The 25,945-nt window shown below is 49.9% G+C and overlaps 1 long non-coding RNA gene across 3 annotated transcripts; it reads right to left on the reverse strand.

The window, feature by feature from the left end:
- Positions 1–3,007: 3,007 nt before the first annotated feature.
- On the reverse strand, positions 3,008–5,969 carry LOC123102647 (uncharacterized). 3 transcript variants are annotated; one of them, XR_006449094.1, is made up of 4 exons: positions 5,550–5,969; positions 4,327–5,467; positions 3,643–3,890; positions 3,008–3,270 (listed from the first exon to the last, which is right to left on the reverse strand). It is a non-coding gene; the product is annotated as an uncharacterized lncRNA (long non-coding RNA). The 3 variants fall into 3 exon arrangements; XR_006449093.1 differs by having other exon boundaries at positions 4,698–5,958; XR_006449091.1 differs by having other exon boundaries at positions 4,327–5,958.
- Between the last annotated feature and the right edge of the window lie 19,976 nt (positions 5,970–25,945).

Raw genomic sequence — 25,945 nt, forward strand, 5'->3', positions numbered from 1 at the left:
ATGTGAGTTATCCAACCTTCTAACCCTTTCTATGGTTGCTATGGGCCTCCTTTTATAGATCAAGGGGTAACCACAGTGGCAAAGTAGTCATTATGCACTGATAAGATAGCGAATAGTGCTATCATACTTAACTCCGCGGGCTGATAAGGCGCATTAAATGCACTACTTAACATCACATCGTGGGTTGCCAGCAAGCCTTGCCGGGCTATCTTGCCAGCTCCGCGCCTGTTCTCTTGACACATCCCAAGACAGGTGTCATCTGTGGGTTTCTTCTGTAGGGAATGGCTGCCATGTGGCGAATGGCTGCCACTTAACTTCTTTGTGGCTTGACACCGCACTGATCGGTGACGTGTGTTGGATCACGGGTTCCGGCAAAACCCTCGAGGTTCGAACACTGGGGAGCGCGCGTGAAGGTTTTCTCCCTATCGATCCACGCCCTAGCTCTCTAAGATCTCGCGGACGAACTCGACGAACTCACAAGACAAAGACACAAGATTTATACTGGTTCGGGCCACCATTGTGGTGTAATACCCTACTCCAGTGTGGTGGTCGTGGATTGCCTCTTGGGCCGATGATGATCAGTACAAGGGGAAGAACAACCTCCTGAGGTTGAGGTGTTCTTGTGGTTGGCGAACTTGTGTGGGTGAGATGCCTCTGAATGAGTTCTCCCCTTGTCGTCCTTCTTTTCTCTCTTTTTTCCTCTCTTCTGTGGTGGCTATTTCTACTTATATAGGCCCTGGTCCTCTCCCCAAATATTGAGCGGGAAGGGAGCCAACAATGGCCAATTTGAAAGGGGACAACTAGTACAGTTTATCCTGACAAAAGTAGTCTTTTCCTGCAAAAGGCTCTGGTGGTGACGCCATCTTGGGCTCCATGGTGACCTCCATCTTGCCGTCCTGCTGGTCTTGGTCTCGTTGCACCGATATGGAAACCTTTGCTTGATGCCTTGGTACTCCGCGCATGCGCTTGCCCCCTTGGCACCAAAGAGGAAACAAGGACGCTACACGCGCTGGCGCCCGCCTGGCACCCGCCTGGTCTCGATCGTCATGGCTCACGTCACGAGGACCTCGCGAGGTTTGCCTTGCCTTGATCTCTCCACCCCTCGTGAGCCTGCCTAGCGAGGCCGCTCTTGAGGAGGTCTTGCATCGTCTGCCTCACAAGGCTTGGCCCCTCACGAGGGTCTTGAATACCTCGTCGATGAAGATGGGCCGTACAGACCTGCTAGCTCAGCCACGCCGTGGGCCACAGGCAGGCAAGTCTGGGGACCCCATTCCTAGAACGCTGATAGTAGCCCCCGGGCCCAAGGCGCACTCGGGCTTGGCTTCGAGGTGAAGCCAAAGGTCAAGCGTGGAGCACCACAGGCCCCAAAAGCCTGCGACCTCGATTGACGCGTGGCGGTTGATTGGACGTGGGTGTCTCCGCTTCCCCATGCTGCCTCGGCAACTGCCCGACTTGACAAAAAGGCTGGCACAGACAGTGCTTGCCTTCATTGCTTCTTCCTCGCCTTGCTCCAGATCCCCTTTCTCGCTCCTTGCTGCCAAACCTCCAGATCTGCTCCAACCTCGCTCCACATCTGTGACCAATGGCGCCGCGCAAGGTCAAGTTCTCCTCGGCGCCGGCTTGGTTCGAGCCAGCCCTCGATTTGCCCAACGTCATGGAGAAGAACCTAGCCGCCACGCGCTTGCTGGCGGTGGGGGAGAGCAACGAGAGGGGGAAGACGGTGCTCCGTCTTGCCTCCGACGAGCCGGAGCCTGAGGGAAGCACCTTCTTCCCTTTCTTCACGAGCAGCATCGCCGCCGGGTTGGTTCCCCCTTTTCTAATTTCTTTTCAAGGTCCTCGACCCCTTCGGGCTGCAAGCGCTGCATCTCCATCCCAACTCCATTCTTCTCTTGTCTATCTTCACCTACTATTGTGAGGCGTACCTGGGCGTGATGCCATCCGTGGCGCTGCTGCGCCACTTCTTCTTCCTCCGCCTCACCGGCGGCCATATCTCCGGGTGCGCCAACTTCATCGGGGCCGGCCAGGCCAACTCGATCTCGAACATCGGGAAGAGGGTTGACAACATCAAGGCCAAATGGGTCATGATGAGTGCCAAGTTGTCAGGACCCCGATTCCAAGTCACATCGATCTAGCTGGTAACACCTCATATCACTTTGCGGCCTCACGCACGGTATTCCCACGGGTGTCGCCTTACCATGGCCCGGGACCGTTTGCGCCTTTTGGCTCACGTATATGATGGTGTCGCTAGCATCCATATGACGGAGAACCCGTGCCGACATGACTAGTCGTGAATCCAAAGTGGCACTAACTTACGGGGACATGCATACATGAATCAACATCGAGCATGTCGGTCAGCAGCGTGCGAATCCGGGCTGTAGCACTAGGCTAACAGGACTCCGGTGAACCGGGCTGTAGCAGGCTAGGCAGGACTCCAGATGTCACCGCGTGACATTTCCCCGAAGGGACAGACATAGGAACGAAGTGAATCACATGCCGGCCACTCAAGTGTTCTGGAGCAATAGTGCTGGGCTAGCAGGACTCCGGTGAACCGGGCTGTAGTGGACTACTATGGCTCATGGAAGCACAAGACTACATTTCCCCATAAGAGAGGCTACCAAGGATGAACAACTAGGTTGTCGGATCCCACACATACCAAGCATTTCAATCCACTACAACAAGAACCCCCTTAAGCAACGCATTGATGTGCTGTCGTATGTCCGTATAAGCGTTGCTAAGGTCTACACCAACGGATTTATATGCATTGTCGTTGGTGGCGTTGCAAAGGTCTACAATAACATATATAAATGTGTTGGTAATCAGCATGAATATGTGTTGTAAGGCGGCAACGTATAGAGCTAGAGCTTAACAACACTCTGTATGCGTTGGTGGCTGCCCAGAAAAAGATCCTTATAATTCCTAGAAGCATAGCTTGGACAATTAATTTATTTTGCATATAAAAATTCTAAATTATTATGTTAATGTTGATAGTGCATAGGAGACACAAATATAATAATTAGAAATGTCACATATATTAAATCAACTCGGTTGCTTTACAAAGAGCATGATACAAAGATTACAGTATGTGAAACTATCTAGTAGTAGTCTGATTCTCAACCTTGCGATCAACATGCCAGCCATCTAAAACATAATGTTTGAAACATTGACCTGAATGACATTCTAATAACCTAATCTAAAACTATCGAGTAGTAGCCACCTTCGTGATTTTGCAACCAACTTCCGAGCCATGCATCATCGATTTATATTGGCAATCTACAACAACAAAGAAATGGGGAAAATAAGGTGCCAAAAAATAAAATCAAGGTAATAGGGCAATAAAATTCAAACAAAGAGCAACATATGAAGCTTGAAGGCTATGTGATAGTTCATCTTGCTATATGTACAATAGGTTTGTTTTAGTGGTTGTATCGACCAAGAATCAATTACCAAGTTCAACACCCTCAATTTTTGTTTTATATTCTAGGTCGGTGTACTTTGGAGTGTAGCAAGAGAAACATTCTTGTTTAGATTTCCCAAGCTAAGAAGGAACTACAATGAGCATTCATATTGCAAAATGAATGATCAATAATAAATTGTTGCTCAACCATGCATGTTGATTTCCAAACAGTAGAGAAATGAGCATACCTTATCTTTAGATGGATGTTAGTTTGATGCTCGCATCTCCGTATCAAAGAGAAAGTTTCACTTCAGATACAATATGTTGCTTCACTAAAGACGTTAGTTCAAAGTTTTACTTCTCTGAACACCCAAGTCAAAGCAAGCACCAGAACAGAATAATCATTCCATCATCCAACATACGTCATCACCTGTGAAGGGCTTTGATCTATCATAATTTGAACACTTCTTTACAGTCCCAGCCATAGCACTCAACTCTATAGACAGAGAAAAGAGAGCCTTATGAACAGACCATTCGTAATGTTAATTAGTTAATAAACACCTTACAAAGAATATAATGAAGGAGGTAAATGCCCAAAAAATATGTCTGCCGACAAATAGAGCATGCTTCATTGCAAACACAGATCTGAAGTTACCAAAATAGTGCATATATAAATGCAGAGAGTTAAAATGTCCAGAAATACTTGAAGTTGATAGAAAATAATTCACACAAAGCTAAATCAGGTGGCTGTATTAAATGTTAACAAGTGTGTTTTCTAGTGATTTTCATTTATATATATATATATATGATTGACAACAATAGTAATCTGAGTGAATACAAAATCTTTTTCAACATGATTTTTTGAATTACACTGCAGATGATGTCACTTAAATCACCTACAGCTTTACAATCCAACATTATTCATGTTGTACCTCCTTCTACAGAAGTAGCCCGCTATATATGCCCTGAACTTTCTCCCAAATAGGGATGCAGGGCGGTGCCCGATCCGCCCCACTTCCAGTTCAAAATGAGAAAATTCTGTTTTAGCTTGATCAGAGTGCGTTAGAGTATTTTGCACTAGCTGGGCACTTTTCTGGGACTTCACGGCACGCCGCTCTGCATCCCTACTCCCAAAGATGAATATGTAAGAAATTTTTGTCCTGTAAAGAATGATGGATTCATTTCACAAGCACTTGCTAGCACATTTAAGTAGATTGAACAAAAACACTGACTGGCAATCTTTAAAAGTCCTAACAACAATATAAATTTGTAATGATATACCTTAAGTTTAAGGTTGACTCACATGAGTTGTGACGCCAGGTTCAAAGACTCTGAAGATCAACGCGTCGTGGAAGACGGTGCGCAGAAAACACACTGTTGTGAAGACCAATGCTGCGGCGCTACACCAAGTGCTCCAGCGTTAGGCTGCTAGCAGCAGCTGCTATTACACTCTAGGATGACAACCACAATCAAATCTGAACTGAAGTTACTATATCCAGCCGGTGAAAGTGCTGAACATGCATATACACATGTCATGATCTGATCGATTCATCGATCAAAATAAGCCAGCCACGATCGTACATGGGCTATTTCCTGCTGGCTTTGGGATTATCTAATTTCGTCCTAGTTCATTAACATATTGGATAATGAGTAATTAGCTGCGGCCAGCCGGTCATTAGCGTGTACATACACAACGGCGCAAGCCAACAACCACAACGGTGGATCAGGAATACTATAATACTTAAAGGAAATTGCTAGATGATTGGTATTTTTTTCTACAAGGTAGACACCTTAATCTTCACACAAAGTCGGTCATCAGCAGAACATATTAAAATGAAAATGCCCAAACAGCATACTTATTTTCCAGTCACAGACCTTATCTTTTGTTGTCACCTTCCAAGGAAGGTATAAGATGAAATCCAGCATCTAACCAACGCAAGTAGAATCTCTGTTCAAAGGATTGGGAATATACAGGGTTCATCAACCAGCCACATATCACAAAGTAGTACCACATACCTACGAAAACACCCAAAATTGAAAGTCTCCATTTTAATAGCCAGCATGAGTGTTTGCCTGTCTCGCAAATACCAACAACCTAGGCTGATCGAGTGAACTGGCAGCAAGCAAAGAGAGAGGCGAGAGAATACAAAATTACCATGGCATTGAGGTTGGAGAAGTCCTTGGCGAGGATGTGGTACTGGCAGAATCGATGGACAAGCACGAACAAGCTGACGGCAGCTACGAGGATGGAGATGAAGGAGCTGCAGGTGGTCTTGCCTCCGATGAATACTCTCCTGCTCCAGAAGGTTCCGCACCATCTAGTCCGGCAAGTCGCCGCCTCGCCGGGCGGTCGACATTGTCACGCTCCGTCGATGCCGCAGGGTTGGCGTTTGGGGGCGTATCCTAGATTGGTCTGGGTGGGAGTGGAGGGAGGTGCTGGAGAGATGGGGAAGTCCTCGACATCGAGATCACGGGGCGTAGTTGAGGCGGCGAGGACGGAGACGAACAGGAGGAATCTGGATCAGGGATCACACGATAGAATGAAGGTAGGTGGGGGCGACTTGTGCGGTGTGCCTACCTATCGGGAGGAAGTGGGTTGTTTCCTTTATTTTTATTTTGGAAAATGATATTTCCTTAATTGTCGTAGGGAGTGGTTAATAGTCATGGGAAGTGGTAGCGGCAATCCCAGCAACACATGGCTATTTCGTTGGAAGGTATGCGTAGTTAGAGGGGTTCGTGGTGTAGTGATCATACACACAATATGCTCGATATGTGTAAATACAACATGTCATCACAACATAACTCTACGACTCAAAGTATTTATTCATTGGGCTCCGAGGAGCGAGATATTACAAACATGGGTCTCATGACCCAACATTCAGAGCATACAAGTCAAAGCACACGCGGAAGCTTGACATGTGTGAGTACAGACATCTACAAATGAAAAAGACTGAGAAACCTGACTATCTACAAGATCCTGTCGAGGGCACAAGATCGTAGCTGAGGTATCAAGCTAAACGTCGAAGTCCACACAGAACTACTAGCGAGACTGAAGTCTCTCTGCAAAAACATAAAATAAGCAAACGTGAGTACAAATGTACCCAGCAAGACTTACATCAGAACTAACTACATATGTATCGGTATCAACAAAGGGGTGGTGGAGATTGACTGCAGCAAGCTAGCTTTGACTCAGTGGCTATCCTGAACTACGACTGCAAGTAACTCTTTTGAGGTGGCGCAAACGAGTCCACATATTCACCATATCAATACACCACTATGGATCCGCTCATGTCTCCCTACGAGAAGGCCATCCATAGTGTCGTGGTTTTGTCACGGCAGATGTCCTAGAGAAAGGACTTAGTCGTGGAGCCATCACGACGGGTTAGCTTGAAGGGGTTAAAGCGGACACAGGGATGCAAGAGAGTTTATACTAGTTCGGCCCCTTCGATGAAGGTAAAAGCCTACGTCTAGTTGTGATGGAATTGATGGGGTTTCGATGACTAGGGAGCAAACAAGCTTCGCCTATGTCTCGAGTTGTTGTCTGTCCTTGAACCGCCGCCGGGTCGTCCCCTTATATACACGGGTGACGCCCGTCGGTTCACAGAGTCCCAACACCAGTCCATATTCATATCCGGGTTGGTCTCTCCCTATTCCTAACTTACAATACAAGTTTATATACAAATGTCGGTTTACGGCTACAAGTCTAAAACTGATCACGGGCCTTAGGCCCTTGTCTGTCTTCTTGGGCTTTAGTACTCTTGAATTACTGATGAAGTTGACCCAGCCCAGATATGCCGGTTTACGCCCAGCGGTAATATCCCCAACATTAGGCCCCAGATTGATTTGAACGGGTTCATGTCAATCCTTTAGCAAAACTTCATCTTCAACATCTTCTCATAAATTGGTAAACTGCCATGATGTCATCTTCTCTGATTGTTGTAAACCGGAGTGATGTCACCTGTCATAACGAATCTTATCCATTATGCTTCCTTGATTAATATATCTGCGGAAATCGAGGCAACAGCTCCATTTCGTGGCCCCTTGATTGTTGCGCCTGACACATGTCCTTTTGCCTTATAAATAGGACCGAAAGGTCATTTCCTTTCTCCCCTTCGTGCCTTTCTTCTTCGTCTTCCTCGCGTCGCCATCCTCGGAGCTCCGCCGCCGCCGTCAACTTCTGCACCAACCTTGGCCGCTGCATCAACCTGAACGCACCAGAGCACCGCGGCGACCTTCCGCGTCTTCCTCAACCCTGGTAAGCTTTCTGCTCTTCTCAATACAGATCTGTTCTAGGGATTCATGTTCTTCTAGTGTTCATCGCCTGTTCCGTGTTCATACAATAGATCCTAGATGCATCTATGAATCCTTGCTCTGTGTAGCGGTAGGTTTTAGTATCCGCCTTCAGTTTCATGCCTCAAGACCATAGATCTATATGTATCTCTGCCCATTGATTCAGTACTGTTCTTTTTTTGAACCTTGAATATTTTCCTTCCTTTCTGAACTTGCTTCAGATCCGTTGCTGTAGAGAAGTCTTGTGAAATCTGTTTCTGTAAATTTACGCATCTGCTTTAATGTTTAGGCCAGGCGGTTTAACTTTGTAGAAAAAATTGCCAAACCGGTATATACCATTAGTCCCCTTGTTGAACCACCAGTTGTTGTTGCTTCATAAAACTCCGGTTTAGATAGATCTGTCTCCGGTATAACATTTTTTGAACCGGGATTATCTACCTTGTAGATTTCATCATGGCCAAGCAAGTATATGAGTGCAACTGGGTTCCTTCTCGCATCATAGAGGCTGAATTGAACGATTTAGTCCTAATCGGCGCCTTAGGCAGTAAAGATACCATCCATTAGAGGGCTCCTGGCAACGAATGTCCTCCCACACCTCAAGAAGGAGAGGTCGTTGTTTTCGTAGATCATTTAGCCCGGGGCTTTAAACCGCCCGGTTCTAAATTTTACCGGGACATGTTAGCCGATTTTCAACTCCATCCACAAGACACTGGCCCCAACTCGGTTACAAACATGTGTCATTTCCAAGTGCTCTGTGAGGCGTTCTTTCAAGAGGAGCCCACAGTGGAATTGTTCAGAGACTGTTTCCATCTAAACCGCCGTACTGAATTTACTGACGGTTCCAATACGGAGTTGGGTGGCGTGGCGATTCAGAAAAGGAAAGAAGTCACATACCCTCACGCCAAACTGCACAGCCACCCCAAAGAATGGAATCAAACATGGTTCTATTGCAAAGACACCTCCCCTGCTGGTGAAAATCCCTTGCCTGGCTTTCGTCCGGAGCGGCTCAACAATACACACCCCTTTCCACAAAGGTTGACTGCCCAGGAGAGAAGCAAATATGCTCCTCAATTATCGAAGCTCAGAGCCTTTATGGCCAACGGTTTAACAGGGGTTGACCTCGCCCGTTGTTGGATATCATGGAGCGTACAACCCCTTAGCCAGCGCTCCGGTTTGATGTGTGAGTATACTGGCAATGTTGATGACCCACTGCGACATTCCAACATCCATCTCACCGATGAAGAAATCACAGAGGCTGTGAATAAGATGCTGAATGAACCGGAACACATCTGTGCTAAAACCGGTCTGCTTCCCTTCTGTGCCACCAACAAACCGCCAGCTGTAAGAGTTTGACTTTTCTTTTTGCTAAATTTGCTATTGATATATCTGGTCATTGTTTAATATCAGTGTTTGTGTAACCAGGGCAATGATCCGTTTTGGAGCAAAAAACTGCCGCAGGAAAAACCAGAAAAACCAGCTAAACCAGAAAGAGCAACCCGACAAAAGACTAAAGCTGTGAAGAAGACTGCCCACAGGAAAAGAACCACTGCATCCTCTAACCCGGCCCCTGATGATGACATGGATAATCCGGACCTTGAGGTAGGGCTTGACTCACTTGGCTTATTCTTCATGTGTCTTATTGATGATGATATTTGTCAGGATGATGCCGAAGCCAGCCATGCTGATGCTGTAGAGGTAATTATTCTCTCTTCCGATTCAGAACCTTTGCCTTCACTAAAAATCCGTCAGGCAAACCGGAAAGTTAAATTTTCTCATCCTCTTGCTTATTTGGATCCCCAATTTTTTATGAAGACCCAACAGCACGAAGCTCATCGCACAACTCGGCACAGCGGCCAGGTAGTTACCTCCGCCGGTTTACCGAACAGTCCGGTTCGGAAATGCCGTTCAGAGGTCTCTAATTTGTTTGTCAGTGCTTGTCCTAAAGCAGGATGCTTTCGTCAACCTCTTAATCCATCTGACTCCGATTACCAGGTTACTTCCCACTCATCCTCTGGCGAGTCATCAGCTACTCACCTGCCACCGCTCAAAATGGTGCTTGGGTAAGCTATACTTATCATAATATTTGCAGCACATTGCCTTGAAACATATGTTGTATTTGATTTTGTTATTCCTTTCAGGGCCAAACCTAGGCCAAGCAAGAAGGCTCGCCTAGACAAAGCGGCCGAAGAAGATACCGTCCTTGAACCGGGCATGACACCAGATCTTGAAGCGGCTATTCCTGAGGATATACCCAATGATCCACCATAGCAAGACGACGATCTTATTGCTGAAGACACACCTATTGATATCTCAAATCCTGTCAATCAGCCCACATACTCTATCCGGAATGAGACATCCACCGGTCCAACAAAACCTATTGACAAGCCAATAGCCCCAGTGCAAACCGGCGATACCAAGGATGATGAGATTGTCATTACTGGCACTGGCCATACAGAGCCAAACAATCCTGTCGCTTTGTCCAAACACTATGCCAAGGAAGAAGTTGCTGCCTTTGGCAAAGGCAAGTGGAATGCTGATCTGGCGACTTATGCTGCTCTGAACGCCCAAGATATCCATTCCGGCTACCTGAACTGGCTGTATACCAGCCGTGACTATGAAGCCGGTCTGGTTAACATGATGAAAGATAAATATGAGGTAACTTCCATATGCTCTTTCCTGTTTGTATGCTTCAATTCTTGCTGACTCTCCTAGCCCCCAAGGGCCGGTTTGTAATCTTCTTTCAAACCGGGACTTACTAATATAAATCATAATGTTTTGAAATTCGCTGATGTAGCCCCCAAGGGCCGGTTCAGAATACATACGAGCGAATAGCCATTAGCCCCCAAGTGCCAAGTTGAATACTTGTATTGATCTTGGGACTTTGTAAGTAATTGAAAGATGAAGATCAAATATGCATTAGTCCCCAAGTACCAAGTGCATAACTTGTTATGTGGTTGGTACTTTAATCCTTGTACCATTTTGCTGAATCGTATAACTGTCTGCCTGCAGGCTGAGCTGAAGACGAAAGAAAGCCAAGTCACCGATCTCCAAGAAAATGTGAAATCCCAACAAACTGAAAACTCCAAAGCCAAAGAGGAGTTAACCAGCGCTTTAAGTGCCATGGAACAGCTCAAAGAGGGCTTTAAGAAAGAACGGGCGGATTGGATTACTGAAAAATCCGCTTTAACCAAACAAGCACAAGATGTTGAGGCTGCAAACCGGTGGCAGACGAATTGGCCAGCATAAAGCGGCATGTGCATGCCATGACCAGTGCTATCTTTGGTAAGCTGGTTTAATTTCTAGATTGCCTCAACCGTCTTATAGAGCTACCGGTTTGTTAATCCTTTTTGACACTGCAGGGACACGCATTGGTCATCTGGGGTCAGATGTGCGGAAGAAATTGAAGGCCGCCTATACACTGATTGAACAACTGTATACTGGTGCACAGCGGATCATCTGTACTACATCCCCCAACAAACCGGCGCCCACTTTGATTCAGGACACTCTGCAGAAACTGTCGGTGCTTCCTGCTCTGGTTGAAGAACTGAAGAAATCTGCTGCCCGAACCGGCGTGATCAACGCCTTAATCCGGGCTAAAGCTTGGGTGCCAGATTTTGATCCTATTGAAGCGGCTCAGGGCTATCCCAGCCTGAAGGAAGACGGGTCAGAATTTGGTGAAGCGGATCTGCGAGCAATAAACCGGGAGGTGCGTTCGCTGGCTTGTCAATTGGCTGAAGAAGCAGACTTGTCTCACTATCAAGCTCATTATGACAATCAAAACAAGCGAGTAGCTGCACCAATTCATGAAGCGGAAAATCTTATGCCTCCAATCCGTAAGCATACTTATGCTCTCGATATTGAGCCGTCGTTGCTGATCCATGATGAAGCTGTCTTTCAAGCATTAGTGGGAATCGACTGGACAACTGTTGATTTCCAGCTGCTGGGTAGAGAAACTGGAGCTGAAGCGGCGCGGGATGACCCACAACCATCAGGCCAGGCTGGTGGCCAAGCTTGAACCGGAAGCCAGTTTAAAACTGCTTCTTCCTTGCAAAAAAACAATGATCTTATTGTGGGCACCATGTTGCCTTGTAATAGGCTAGCTGATACTTTTGATGTTGATATGCCTCCGTGCATAATTACTGCAACTTGCTCTTCCTTTGGGTGATGAACTTTCCAAAGTACTTTTTGTAATAAAAAAATCTTAAAGTACCACCGCGGTTGTACCGTCAGGCGGAATATGATGTCTGCATACATAAAATCAAGACATCTGAATTTTTTTAAGTATATGACCAAATTTTTGAGATACATAATACATGCCATCATTGAGCGTGAAGTTGACTTGGCCAATCTTGAAGCGGAGTTTTATAAACCCACTCTGTTTGGAGGAGATAGCAGCTCCTATATATGATGCCGGTTTACCATGTAAGCCGTGCCGGGTTATAATAAACACCGTGTTACTCCATAATAGGATGTTAACAAAAATCAAACCGAGCAAATAATTGGCTGGAAAAAATGGACCGTGTTTCGTCAATTGACAGTGTGAACCGGTTGAAAACTTTGTCGGTTTAAAAAACACAGATAAAAAGAAAGAAATATCTTTCAAAGAAAAGTGCAAAGCAAAAGGCAATGACAAAACTTATTTGAACTGATCAGATGGCGTTACCATGGCCTAACACGACCAAGCTCCCGATAGGTGTAACTATGGTTCTAGTCAGCCAGGTTCCCAAATGAAACATGGCATTTATGCCGATCAAGTGGCATGGCAATGGTTCGGGTTCGACCAAGCCCCCAAGTGATTCTGTGGCCTTAGGCCGATCAAGAGGCATGACTGGTTCAGACGTGACCAAGTCCCCAAGTGATCTGGTGGCTCTCGCCTATCAAAAGGTATTGTATTGGTTCGGACACGACCAAACCCCCAAGTGATATAACATGACGCTTTTAAAAAGCTAACTCAAGGGGCAAATCGGAGGCCGCTTTAGAACAGCTCCGTGTAACCACACATGATGTAAAAGAACGGATACCCCGCTTTAGCTGAGGTTCCGGTTTATTATATTTAGTCATAATATATACATTGTCATAATATGTACATAAGTAGAGCCAATGGCTTAGGTGTAGTAAGGCCGAAGATGAGCTATGTTCCACGACCTGTTGGTCTCCTCCTCTGATGTACGTGAGTCCTTATGCTCTCGAATATCGATCAGATAATATGACCCGTTGTGTAGATTCCTGCTGACCACGAAAGGCCCTCCCAAGGTGGGGATAGTTTATGCATATCAGTCTGATCTTGAATTAGTCGAAGCACCAAATCTCCTTCCTGAAAGGTTCTGGTTCTGACTCGGCGACTGTGATAACGACGAAGATCCTGCTGGTAAATTGCCGAACGGGCAGCTGCTATGTCACGTTCTTCATCCTACAGGTCCAAAGCGTCTTGCCGTGCTGTCTCATTGTCCGCTTCAACATAAGCCGTCACACGACGTGAATCATGACGGATATCACTGGGGAGAACCGCCTCCGCTCCATAAACCATGAAAAACAGTGTGTATCCTGTCGATATGTTGGGTGTTGTATTGATGCTCCATAACACAGATGGTAATTCTTCTACCCAACAACCCGGCGTTCTCTGTAAAGGAACCATGAGCCGGGGCTTGACGCCTCTTAAAATCTCTTGATTAGCCCTTTCTGCTTGACCATTGGACTGTGGGTGTGCCACTGATGAAACGTCGAGCCGGATATGCTCCCGTTCACAGAACTCCTTCATGGCACCCTTGGACAAATTGGTACCATTATCTGTGATGATACTGTGTGGAAAACCAAACCGGAAAATCACCTTTTTGATGAACTGAACCGCCGTGGCCGCATCACACTTGCTAACAGGATCTTCCTCCACCCACTTTGTAAACTTGTCAACCGCCACCAGGAGGTGGGTCTTCTTATCTCTGGACCTTTTGAAAGGCCCAACCATATCCAGCCCCCAAGTCGCAAACGGCCAAGTAATTGGAATCATTCTCAATTCTTGAGCCGGCACATGAGCACGTCTTGAAAATCTTTGGCAACCATCACATCGTCTGACCAAATCCTCCGCATCAGCATGGGCAGTTAACCAATAGAAGCCATGACGAAACGCTTTAGCCACCAGAGATTTTGAACCGGCGTGGTGACCACAATCTCCTTCGTGGATCTCACGCAAAATTTCACGGCCTTCTTCAGGAGACACACAGCATTGAAGCGCCCCTGACACACTGTAATGATGCAACTCGCCATTGATAATAGTCATGGACTTGGATCGCCGGATTATCTGTCGGGCCAGAGTCTCATCCGCTGGCAACTTGCCCCGGTTCTTGTACGCCAGGTAAGGAAGCGTCCAATCTGGAATAACATGAAGAGCTGCCACCAATTGAGCCTCCGGATCAGGAATAGCCAAATCCGCTTCACCAGGGATCTTGACTGACGGGTTGTGCAGCACATCCGGAAAAACATTGGGCGGGACCGGCTTGCGCTGAGAGCCCAGCCGACTTGAGGCGTCCGCCGCTTCATTTTTCCGCCGGTCCACGTGGTCCACCTGATAGCCCTTAAAATGACCTGCAACAATATCCACCTCACGACGATATGCTGCCATGAGTGGGTCCTTGGAGTCCCAAGTACCAGACACTTGCTGAGCCACGAGGTCCGAGTCACCGAAGCACTTAACTCGACTTAGATTCATCTCCTTAGCCATCCGTAGACCATGGAGCAAGGCTTCATACTCAGGTGCATTGTTAGTACAAGGGAACATTAAGCGGAGAACATAACAAAACTTATCACCTCGTGGGGAAGTTAATATGACTCCAGCCCCCGAGCCTTCCAATTGCCTGGATCCGTCAAAATGGATGGTCCAATATGTGTGATCCGGCTTTTCTTTAGGTGCTTGCATTTCCGTCCAATCATTGATGAAATCAACAAGCGCTTGAGATTTAACCGCCATCCGAGGCACATACCTCAAACCGTGCGGCCCAAGCTCTATAGCCCACTTGGCAATCCGGCCAGTTGCTTCCTGGTTCTGGATGATATCCCCCAAAGGAGCAGAACTGACCACCGTAATTGGGTGCCCTTGGAAGTATTGCTTAAGCTTCCGGCTCGCCATAAAAACTCCATACACCAGCTTCTGCCAATGTGGATACCTTTGCTTGGACTCAATGAGTACCTCGCTGATATAATAGACCAGACGTTGAACCGGATGCTCTTTACCTGCCTCCTTTCGCTCCACCACAATAGCCACACTGACTGCCCGAGCATTAGTAGCAACATATAGCAGTAACGGCTCCTTGTCAGTGGGAGCGGCGAGCACAGGCGGATTGGCCAACTGCCGCTTTAAGTCCTCAAACGCTTCATCAGCCGCGGAACTCCAAACAAACTGATCCGTCTTCTTCAACATCTGATACAAAGGGATTGCCTTCTCACCAAGACGACTGATAAACCGGCTTAACACGGCAATCCGGCCTGCCAGGCGTTGAACATCATTGATACACTTTGGTTTAGCCAGGGAGGTGATGGCTGTGATCTTCTCCGGATTAGCCTCAATTCCCCTATTGGACACCAGAAAACCCAACAACTTGCCCGCCGGTACCCCAAAGACACACTTGTCCGGATTAAGCATCATCTTGTATGTCCTCAGGTTATCAAAGGTTTCCTTCAAATCATCAATCAGAGTCTCCTTCTCTCTGGATTTAACCACGATATCATCCATGTAAGCATGTACATTACGGCCGATCTGCTTGTGAAGACAATTTTGCACACACCGTTGATAAGTGGCCTGGGCACTCTTGAGCCCAAAGGGCATAGACACGTAGCAGAAGGCTCCAAAGGGAGTTATGAACGCCGTCTTCTCCTGGTCCTTAACTGCCATTTTGATCTGATGATAGCCAGAATATGCATCCAAAAAACTTAAACGCTCACAACCCGCCGTAGCATCAATAATTTGATCAATACGGGGAGGGCAAAAGGATCTGCTGGACAAGCCTTGTTAAGATCTGTGTAATCCACACACATACGCCAGGTGCTGTTTTTCTTAAGGACCAGCACCGGATTGGCAAGCCACTCAGGGTGAAAAACTTCAATAATAAAACCAGCTGCTAAGAGCCTGGCTACCTCTTCTCCAATCGCCTTGCGTCTTTATTCGTTAAACTGGCAGAGGAACTGTTTCACCGGTTTATATTTAGGATCCACATTAAGGGTGTGCTTAGCGAGTTCCCTCGGTACACCTGGCATGTCAGAGGGCTACCATGCAAAAATGTCCCGATTCTCACGGATGAACTCGATGAGCGCGCTTTCCTATTTCGGATCCAAGTTGGCACTGATGCTGAACTGCTTGGACGAATTGCCAGGTACAAAGTCAACAAGCTTAGTTTCTGCTGCCGATTTGAACTTCAGGGCCGGATCATGCTCCGTAGTTGGCTTCTTTAATGGCGTCATGTCTGCCGGATCAACATGGTCCTTATAATACTTAAGCTCCTCGGTGGCACAAACCGACTCTGCATAGGCCGCGTCTCCTTCCTCGCACTCCAAAGCGATTTTGTGGCTTCCGTGAACCGTTATTGTCCCCTTGTGACCTGGCATCTTGAGCTGCAAATACACATAACAGGGCCGTGCCATAAACTTGGCATAGGCCGGTCGCCCAAACAGGGCGTGATATGGACTTTGGATTTTCACCACTTCAAACGTCAATGTCTCCGACCTGGAATCATGATCATCCCCAAAGGCCACCTCCAAAGCTATCTTACCAATAGGATATGCTGATTTTCCAGGTACTACCCCGTGGAACACCATATTGGACGGTTTGAGATTTTTATCTGTTAGTCCCATACGACGGAAGGTCTCATAGTACAAGATATTAATGCTGCTCCCTCCATCCATGAGCACCTTGGTGAACTTGTAACCTCCCACCTGAGGCGCCACCACCAGAGCCAACTGACCCGGATTGTCAACTTGGGGAGGGTGATCCTTTCTACTCCATATGATTGGCTGTTCAGACCAGCGTAGATAACGGGGTATGGCCGGTTCAACAGAGTTGACCGCCCTCCTCTGAATATTCCGGTCTCGCTTGTCCAAGCTAGTGGTGAAGACATGGTACTGCCCACTGCTCAACTGCTTTGGGTTGCTCTGGTAACCTAACTGTTGCTGCTGTTGGTTGTAACCACCCTGGTTGTTCTGATTATTTTGATTATTATGTCCGCCCGGATTACCATTAAATCCTGAACCGGAATTTCCTCCACCGTAACCCGGCCCGGACCCTGAGCCGCCGCTGGAGCCGTGATCATACCGGAAAGCATTAGAATTTTTGAACTCCTGCATAATGAAGCAATCCTTCCAAAGGTGGTTTGCTGGTGCCTCCTTCGTCCCATGTCTTGGACAGGGCTGGCTCAGTAGATAGTTTAGGCGGTCCGGGTTAGGGTTGGGCGCCCCGTTGCGATTTTTCGGTTTACCCTTGCGTCACTAGCCATTGTCTTGCGTGTTGGTATTAGCCACAAAGTCCATGTTACCATCCGCTTTATGCTTGCCTCCACCACCGTTGCCTGCCCAGTGATGCTGCTGACCTTTGGAGTTGCTGTTCCTCTTTCCCTTCCCTGCCTTGTCATCATCAAATTCGGGATCCTTGGTACTATCAGAATCAACATATTTTACCAAAGCAGCCATGAGGGTCCCCATATCAGTGCAATGGCGCTTCATTCGTCCCAACTTCAGCTTTAGGGGCCCAAACCGGCAATTGCCTTCTAGGGTTAATACAGCGGTGTCAGCGTTGATGCGGTCTGATGAATGTAACACTTGTGAAACCCGGTGCACCCAATGAGTCGTCGATTCTCCTTCCTCCTGGACGCAGGCAGCTAAGTCCACTATCGACATAGGCTGTTTACATGTATCCTTGAAATTGCTGATAAACCGGGCTCGTAACTGGGCCCATGAACTGATGGAATTGGCTGGCAAGCTTTTCAACCAAGTACGGGCCGTTCCTTCAAGCATCATGGTGACGTATTTCGCGCACGCCGCATCATCCACATCCAGCATCTCCATGGCCATCTCATAGCTCTCCACCCATGTCTCTAGAGGTTGATCCGCCGTGTAATTTGGTACCTTGCGCGGGCCTTTGAAATCTTTGGGCAGGCGCACATTGCGTAAAGCGGGGACAAGGCAAGGCACCCCCAAAGAACTAGAAGTAACACCAGGTTCGATCGAGATAGTCGATCGAACCGGCGTGAGCTGCCGAGCCTGATACTGTGCGGCTAACTCGGCCTCCCTGCGCGCTCGGGCCTGGTCCACCACTTCCTAAGTGTTATCAGCCCCACCCGCCGGGTTGTTGCCACGGGGTGCTCCATGTCGTTCATTGCTCAACACCGCCGGTTCATCCATATGTCTGCTATAGCTCCGGCTCCGGCTTGGACGGGGGGTCGAGTGGATCCGATCGCGGCTGTACGAGTATGCTTCCTGTTGGACCAAAGCTGTTCTCAGAAGCTCCTTGACCCGTCGCGTTTCTATTGCCTGCGGCGAGTCACCTTCGACTGGAATGGCCTCCAGCCGTGCAGCAGCGGCGACGAGATTGTCCATTGGGTTGGAGTAGTGACCCGGAGGTGTTAAGACAACCTGAGGTATAACAGCGTTTCGACGAGGCGGGTCCATCTGACGAGGCTGAACCGGTGCACCAGTCCCACGGGCTTCCGCCCGGTTTCCCTCCGGCGGATTGCTGGTTCCTGCTCCTGGGGTGTTGAAGAGGTCCCTGGCCTCGAAAACCGGAGGCAAACGGGATCGGTACTTCCTCCTCATGACTTCCTGCGACGCGCTCTGGTCCAACATGAGCCTGTAGGCTTGTGCGTCTAAAGCGGCCCGCTCTGTGGCCATCCTGGTGTCCTCAGCCGCCAGATCCGCCTTGGCCTGGGTGATCTGTTCCTTTATCTTTGCAATCCCCGCGTTGTGGACGTCCTGATCCGCCGGATTAGCTTCTTCCATAAGCACAACCAATGCATCAAATAACTCTGATAGGACTTGAGCCGGCGGGCGCACAGGGCCTCCTGCCCTGGCGGCCGTCGCCGCTGCTGAACCGGAGGCTGTTGCCGCAACGGTCGAAGAATGAAGTGCTGCTTGTGTGCCGTCCATGAATATTCCAACTCGGTTGGGCAGATCAGAGGGGTCCGGAATACTGTCGCCATCGGAACAGCCCCCAATCCGGCCATCTTGTAGCTGATAAAGAGATTCGGTTTCCCCAGCCGATGACTCGTCATCGGAACAAACAACGGTCTCGCCGCGAGATTCCGATCTATCCTCATAACTTCCCCCATGGATGACTCCCACGAAGGCACACTTCATGGCCGGTTTAACCCGGGCGGATCGTGCACACTGAGCCGTCTCGATGAGGTCGGTGCAGATGTCCGGCTCAGGGCCCGGTTCACCGATCTTGCCAATGAAAACGTGAATGCCACCAAAGGGGACCCGGTACCCGTACTCAACTGAACCGGCCTCGGGGCCCCAGCCTGCATCGTCGATATAGAGATTGCCGCGACGACTTTTAGTCATCCGGCCTACGGCGTAACCCTCGAGTCCTTCAAAGCAGCCCTCCAAGAACTTGAAACCATCGTGCGATAGCCCCACGGTGGGCGCCAACTGTCGTGGTTTTGTCACGGCAGATGTCCTAGAGAAAGGACTTAGTCGTGGAGCCATCGCGACGGGTTAGCTTGAAGGGGTTAAAGCGGACACAGGGATGCAAGAGAGTTTATACTAGTTCGGCCCGTTCGATGAAGGTAAAAGCCTACGTCTAGTTGTGATGGAATTGATGGGGTTTCGATGACTAGGGAGCAAACAAGCTTCGCCTATGTCTCGAGTTGTTGTCTGTCCTTGAACCGCCGCCGAGTCGTCCCCTTATATACACGGGTGACGCCCGTCGGTTCACAGAGTCCCAACACCGGTCCATATTCGTATCCGGGTTGGTCTCTCCCTATTCCTAACTTACAATACAAGTTTATATACAAATGTCGGTTTACGGCTACAAGTCTAAAACCGATCACGGGCCTTAGGCCCTTGTTTGTCTTCTTGGGCTTTAGTACTCTTGAATTACTGATGAAGTTGACCCGGCCCAGATATGCCGGTTTACGCCCAGCGGTAATATCCCCAACACATAGCACTCATGCTTATCTGGCGTATTTTAGAGTATCCACTTTCACTTGTCTATGAACTATGCAAGGGGTCCAAGTTTCCATATCCGAGGAATCCGGCTATTCGAATAGATAATGATAACCCTGCAGGGGTGTACTTCTTCACACACGCTCTCACCACTTACCACCATGTACATATCGTGTATCTCGACAACCTTCAAGCGGAAGCCTGGCGAGGGAGTCGGCCACGACCTAACTAACCAACAAGTCTCTAGTCCAGGTTTATCGTCTATTCGGGTTCCATCCGCAAGGAGATCCGACCGGGGTGTCGCTCACGGCCCCAAACGATGTGTGCAGGGTTCCCAAGCCCACCATCCGGGTGCCACTTGGTACACCGTGCCACTGTGCCTAGTCTGTCCCAAGCCCACCTATACCGGGTGCCACTTGGTAGACTACTAACACTACCTACAAACACCAGAAACTAGTTGCAACTCCTGGACAAAGGTCGAGTTGATTAATAAGTTGAGAGGGGTCGAGTTACCAGAACCCAATGTGTGGTAGTAACTGTTCATGGATCACAAACATAGAACTCAGTTCCTGAGGACGGCTGCAATGAGACAACCCACCAGGTACTCCTACATGGCCTCTCACCGCTACCTTTACCAAATCGTGTTCACACACTTAGATCTCAACAGTAGGACATGTTCACCATGTTCCAATTCATTCCCGATGAATCAGACCTGACTCAACTCTAAGCAGTAGCAGGCATGACAACAAGCATGAATGAGTAGGCACATCAGGGCTCAAACAAATCCTACTCATGCTAGTGGGTTTCATCAATTTACTGTGGCAATGACAGGTCATGCAGAGGGAAGGGGCTCAGCTACTGCAGCATGTAACAGTTGAATCGTTGTTGTCCTAATGCAGTAAAAGAGAGCAGGAGCGAGAGAGTGGGATTGTATCGGAACGAACAAGGGGGTTTTGCTTGCCTGGCACTTCTGAAGAAGATATAACTCTTCATCGGTGTCATCGAACTCATCGTCGGAATGAACGTCTATCGAGAGGGAACAACCACTGGCAAACACAAAATGAACCGCAATCAATGCAATGCACATACATATGAATGATATGTCATATTAAGGTACTGAATTGACCTAGTGCAACAGTTAGTCATATTCATTGAAGTGGAATTCAAACCTATAGCAAATTCCAACTCCAAAACCAGTTACCATTTATTCCATAATCATGAATTGTCCTATTCAGTGAGGTTAACTTGTTCAAACATGCATGAAAATACCATATTCGGATTCTTTGGATTCTTCTGATAATTTTTCATATATAACTTATTTCATTTGGAGTTACGGTTGATTTTATATGATTTTTAGAAGTTTAAAACATTTTCTGGAATTTCCTGGATTAAATTAAACCCATAAAATAGCTTATTGCGTCAGCACTGCGTCATGCTGACCTCAGCAGGTCAACAGAACGGGTCCAGGTCAAACCTGACCAGTGGGTCCCACTGGTCAGTCTCACAGTGCTGGCTCGAGTCATAGACAGGTGGGGCCAGTCAACGGTGACGTTAGCGGGTCAACTGATGTGTGGGGTCCACGTTGGTTAGGTTAAAATTTAACAGGGGTTTACCCCACGGTTAACTAGGGGGGTGGGGCCGGTCTGTCAGTGGCACATGGCGAGATTAACGCGCTAATTAGCCTCAAGCTAATGACGGCCACATCAGCTGCCGGCGTTTAGCCGCCGGCGACCAAATCCGCGGCGGAGGAAGTCGAGATTTCACTGCAGGGCCCTATTTGGCACGCGGGGAGCATCTACATGAAGCTGGGGGGCTGCCGCGTCGAGTGGTGGTGGTGTTTGGGCTCGGGATGGTCGGAAAAGACGCCGGCGACGACGTTGGCGGCTGCCGGAGCTCGGGCGAGCTCGGGGTCGTCGCTAGGAGGCACGGCAGGAGGTGCGGAGCGGTGCTGCGGGCTCCTGGGTACGCGGCGAGTGCGGTGAAGCGCTCGGTTGCGAGCTTGCGCGGCTGTGGCCACGGCCACACCATGGCCGGCGGCGAGATGCTTCGATCACGGTTGGGGATCGGGGCTAGAGAACGTGCGGAGGTGAGGGGACAGGGGAAAAAGAAGGAGGAGCTCACGACGGATCCGTAGGGATGGTTAGCGGGCTCGGGGATGCACTGGAGCGAGCGCAGCAGCGAGGGGGATCTCCGGCGGCCGGCGACGAAGATGATGAAGACGGCGACGATGCAGGGCCTCCAGTGAGGCACGGCTCGGTGGGGAGGAAGACGGAGTCGAGGCGAAGCTCGTGGGCACGTCAGAGAAGCGAGGGGGAGGCGGTGGCTGCGACAGCAGCAAGCGGCGGTGGCGGGCGCGCTCGGGCAAACGGGAGAGGGAGCACCAGGGGAGAGGAGAGAGCTCGAGGGAGAGTGAGAGAGGGTCCAGGGTCGCGTGGCGTCGAGGAGGGGCTTCGAGGCGTCTGGTGAGGCAGGCGAGCAGGGAGGAGGCATGGCGCCTCGCGCGTGCGTGCGCTGTCTCCCTCCTCTGCCTACTGGTAGAGGTAGGTGATGACTGGCATGACCAGATGGGCCGGCCCAGTCCAGGTAAGTGGCCTCTGGCCATTCTCTCTCTCCCTTTTCTATTTAGTTTCTGTTTTCTATTTATTTTGCTCTGTTTTGATTTAGTAATAATACTAAACCATTTTTGTTGCTTCTGAAATTATTTGTGGATGCAATATGGACTAGCCCAAAGCCCCACAAAAAGTTTCAGAATTATTGGAGCAATAAAAATATTTATAGGATTTATTTGCTCCAACTCAAATACATTAGTGGATTATTTCAAAGCCCAAATAATTCCCTAAAAATGTTCACTATTTTTAGCTTGGATCAAAACCCTTGCCAAAATTATCAAACATTAATTAAGGCATTTTTGGGTTCATTGAAAAATATTCTTTTGGTTGATCCTAGTTTTCAAAGGAGTGCTAGGGTTTGTTAATCCCCATTTCAGGTTTAAGGAAAGATTTCCATGATGCATGGATGCAAATGCAACTATTGCACACAATTAATCTAGGGCTGTGACACAAGTGCGTCCATCCACGCTTGGAACTGCCGACGTAGGCGCCCCAGTATGACAAGGGATGGTTTTGCGTAGAGCTCACCGACGAGCGGGCGTCATCGGTGTTGGAGCAGATGAAGATCAATTTGAAGCCGGGAAATGCGAAGGCGGCCAAGGTGACGGGGGCCATGCTCCTGAAGGAATTCTTGACGCTGCGCGTTGCTCCACTTCAGGCGCGCGTGCCCTTTGTGGAAGCTTGGAGATGAAGAAGACAAGATTCGTCTGAGCCCGGTGGCCTTGCCTGATGACGAGCTGACTGCAGTTCCACGCCTCTTGGTTGGGGATAACCAAGAGTACCCGCCGAGCGCCTTTGTTCCTTTGTTCCATGGTAAGGACTGGGAGCAATTAGTTTCCTCCAGGCCGACCTTTGACGCGTGCGGGCTGGTACCGCCGGCGCTCGCTGGGGCCTCTGCAATGCCGAAGCCGGTGGAGGTGTCTTCTGACGAGTCCAGCGGGGAGGAAGAGGGGGAGGAGGACTCGGAGGAGACCCCAGAGGAGATGGGGGAGAACTCCCCCTTGAGCAAGGCCGACATCCTCCATGCTCTGCTAGACGATGCCGAGGTCGACGCCCACCAGGAGGAGAGGGAGCTGCCCCTCATCCCGACAAGGGGTAGATCATCGCTGGTCTCTCGAGATGCTGCCTCTGACTTGGCACCGCCCGGGGCCGGCTCCGACCCTTCTACTGCGCCGTCTTCTGCCCCCGGAGCCCATGTGCCCACTCCTCAGGCCCCGACGCTTTCGGGTTTCAGGCTCCCCAAGCGTAAGGTGGACTATGTCGCAGTGGATCAGTAAGTGCTTCGAGCTTCTCTTGTTCCTGCTTGTACTTGCTATTTTCTGACGTTCGCCCTTGGTTGATCAGGCCGGTGTCTTTCAGCAAAGAAGTGGAAGGAGGATGCCGCGGCCGTGCCCCCCTCTGCGAAGAAGAGAGGCGACAACACCCGCACCTCCCCAGCCCGGTTGCCCTCGCGAGGCCAAGAGGAGCATCGGCAGGATGAATCAGCCCCCGTGGCCCCACTGGCTCCGGAAGTGCCGGCACCCGGCTCTGCTAATGAGGTCCCAAAGGCTTCGGAGACCTCGATCTTCCAGGCTCTGGTAATGATGTCGCCTCCTCCTCCTGCTGCGCCTCTGGCCCCAAATTCTTCTGCTCCTTCCATAGTCTTGGAGTGTGTCTTCTCAGGGATGGCCAAGCTGCGGGAAGACCTCCTAGGCGCCGACCCGCACCTAGTGGCCGGGCGCCTGGAGCTGGCCTCAGGCTGGCTTCACTCTGACTCGGCAGTTCAAGTGTCGCTGAGCCAGGCTGTGGCGGCCTCCGAGAAGGAGAAGCAGGACGCCGCCAGAGCTGCGGCCGATCGTGAGGCGGCGCTGAAGGACGCCGAGGCCGCCCGTGACCGCTGCCGAAAGCTGGAGGGTGAGCTGAAGAGCCTGCGCGATGAGCGTGCAAAAGAAGAACGTGACGGCAAAGCAAAGGAGGAGGAGATGAAGGCTCGGGAGGAAGCCATCAAGGGCCGCGATGCCGAGCTGGGGGAGTCGTCGAAGGAGCAGGCCGCGGAGCGCAGCCGACTGGAGGAGATGGAGCAGAAGGCGAAGGCGAGGGAGGCCGAGCTCGACACCAAGGCGAAGGTCATGGCCGAAGACTGCATGGCCTTCTTGCTTCTTGAGAAGAGGTCCAGCGTGGCGCTGAAGTCACTGTACGAGAAGGTCATGGAGAAGCCGCTGACCACCGACGAGGATGGCCCTGCTCAGCTTCTTCCCCACTTGGTGAAGGCGCTTGAGGAAGTCGTGGAGGCCATCGGTTCCATGGCTGAGGCAGAGGCTCGTGTCCTTTCTTCAGCTGCGCTGACGCGTGTCTTCAGCTATCTGTACTTTCGCGACCCCAATGCTCGTCTCGACGAGCTGCTGGAGCCTGTAGCTGATGAACATTATGCGACCGCCGCCACAGCCGTGAAAGGTCAGGTGGAGGCCCTGTTGAAGAAGTTCCGCGGCTTCGTCCTCACGCCCTCGACCGGCGATGGCATCGATCCTGAAGTTGGCAGTGCAGGCGAAGATGACGCTACCAAGGGAGGAGCACCTTCTGCAGGCGATGGCGGTGTCCAGGGGTGACCTGCGGCTGCTTTCCTGTTTCATTCCTACAATGCGCATCAGGCCTCATGGAGGCGTTAAAACTTTCATTTGATATTGTGAGGACAATATGTCTTGTAATATTTGCTTGAAGATTTTGCAGTTTCCTTCCTATTTGCTTTGTGTTCTGCGTCGGCAGAGCCCGGCCCCGCGCATACATCAACCGCCGTTGGGCCGACCAGAGACCAGGACGGACCAAGGAGTGAGGGGCTATGTGACCAGTTAGGCTCCTGAGTCGCGATGGTCAGGAGTCCCCCTTGACGTGCAAACAGCTTATAGGGAGAGTACGCGAGGATAGGTTAATGTTCTACGTCGGCAGAGCCCGGCCCCGCGCATACCTCAACCGCCGTTGGGCCGACCGGAGACCAGGACAGACCAAGGAGTGAGGGGCTATGTGACCAGTTAGGCTCCTGAGTCATGATGCTTAGGAGTCCCCCTTGACATGCAAACAATCTCTATACCTTTGCCCTTGCCGAGGCTCAGCTCGAGAGGGGCATGCGATGACCAGGTCCGGGAGACCTGGTTGGGTGGCGTGCGCTTAGGCGTGACCCGAGCGCAACCCGCAGGTCCGGGAGACCTGGTTGGGTGGCGTATGCTTGGGCATGACCCGAGCGCAGCCCCCGTGCCCAGCCCGCTCGCGCGGCTCTCCTAAGGGGAGGCGTTGCGGTGAGGCCGGACGCCGAGCTCTGGGGCTCCCTGAGGTTGGTACGACCGTGAAGCCGCCCTCAGTTGTTTATCACCAGCACGGAGCGTAGTGCTTCCGCTTGTGCATGGGCATAGCCGCTCCTCGGTAGTGTCGATGGCCAGCGCGGAGCATGGTGCTTCCACTTGTGCGTGGGAGGGGAGCTCTCTCCGCGGAGAGCCCCCGGGGTGTGTACATCCCCGCCCTGACACGTGGCTTGCACGAC

Source organism: Triticum aestivum, chromosome 5A (assembly GCF_018294505.1).
Source record: "Triticum aestivum cultivar Chinese Spring chromosome 5A, IWGSC CS RefSeq v2.1, whole genome shotgun sequence".
NCBI lineage: Eukaryota > Viridiplantae > Streptophyta > Magnoliopsida > Poales > Poaceae > Triticum > Triticum aestivum.